This window comes from Phaseolus vulgaris, chromosome 3 (assembly GCF_051622355.1).
Source record: "Phaseolus vulgaris cultivar YP4 chromosome 3, ASM5162235v1, whole genome shotgun sequence".
Lineage (NCBI taxonomy): Eukaryota > Viridiplantae > Streptophyta > Magnoliopsida > Fabales > Fabaceae > Phaseolus > Phaseolus vulgaris.
The window spans coordinates 9,177,209-9,178,643 of NC_143500.1; the positions used below are offsets into that span (position 1 = coordinate 9,177,209).

General features: G+C 22.6%; 1 non-coding gene across 1 annotated transcript; it reads right to left on the reverse strand.

The window, feature by feature from the left end:
- Positions 1-75: 75 nt before the first annotated feature.
- Positions 76-148, reverse strand: TRNAR-ACG (transfer RNA arginine (anticodon ACG)). The gene has a single exon. It is a non-coding gene; the product is annotated as a tRNA-Arg (tRNA).
- Positions 149-1,435: the final 1,287 nt, after the last annotated feature.

Here is a 1,435-nt window from a genome sequence, read left to right on the forward strand (position 1 = left end):
AAAAAAAGGTGAAAAAAGCGTTTTTTTAAATTGGTAATTTTTAGTGTGTTTAGACAGAAATTAATGCATAAAAAACGACTCCACTGGGGATCGAACCCAGAATCTCTGGTTCCGTAGACCAGCGCCTTATCCATTGGGCCATGGAGTCTTATTTGATTTTGTTTCTTAATTTATTAATATTATTCTATTATTTATATTTCTAAACAGTTATTTTTTGAAGAAAGAGTGGCTTGAAATATATTGTTAGCATTTTTCTTAGCAATAAAAGTGTTGGGCAATGGATATTCATGAATATGTTGTAATTTTTCTTAATACTTGGAAGTTATAAATTACTTTGATTAGCTTATAATTTCATGCAATCAAAATTATTTTGTTTCATAAATAAGCTTATTTTTATGATTTTTTTTAATTTATTTTCATAACAATTTCAAGTAGTTTATAGCTTTTTTATTTTTCACTTCTATCTCGGAAAATTTACTTTATTTTTTTATTTTTCAATTTTAATTTTTCCTACTACTTTACATTTATCAATTAACTTAAGATTCTTAACTTTATTTTCAACTAACCTATAAATTAGTTTTTATCAAAGACGCTTTGTGAAGAGACTCACTTTTTCTCTTCCTCCTTCTCAATTCCTTTTCATTTTTAACATTAATTCACATGGGTTGATAAATATTTAATAAATGTAAATCTGGATTATTTATTTTATTTATTAACATCAGTCCTAATAATTAGAAATAATAAATTAATGCACCAAATGTTTACCTATCCAAATTAATCCAATAATAGTTGTGAACTACTAAACTTAATTTTATTTGTCATCAACTTTTGTTATTTTGTATTTTTTTTTGTAGTTTTGATGTAATTAATTTGGATCCAACGACCTTATTTAAAATGTAATTAGTTCTGATGTACCCCACATATTTAATAAAAAAAGTCATTACTTTAAAAAAAATAAAAGATATTTCAAATAGAGAAATAATTGTTCACAGGAATATAATAAAAATAAGATCACATTTCTTAAGAAAGAAATTATTACTCATGCATGATGTCCTTGGAAATAGAGTTCTGAAGCTGTATAGGGTTCATTAAATCAATAAGTATTAAATGCTATTTTCAGAATCAAATATAGTCAACTATGAATAAATACTTCACCCGTTCAATTTTTTTTAATGTCTTTTAAATTTTTGTACTAAAATATGAAAAGTACTCTATATATTTTAGCATGTTATTTTCTAACATGTGGCTTTAAGATTTGACTAAACAAAATAATAAAAGCAATAATTTTTATAATTTTTAGTAATATTTTATAATATTTTTATCATTTTGATATTCTTTGTATATATAGCAAATTACTCCCTATAATGTATTTTCTTATTTTACACTAAAAAAATCATTAAATAGAAACTAATTTATCTTCATATAATATATTTTT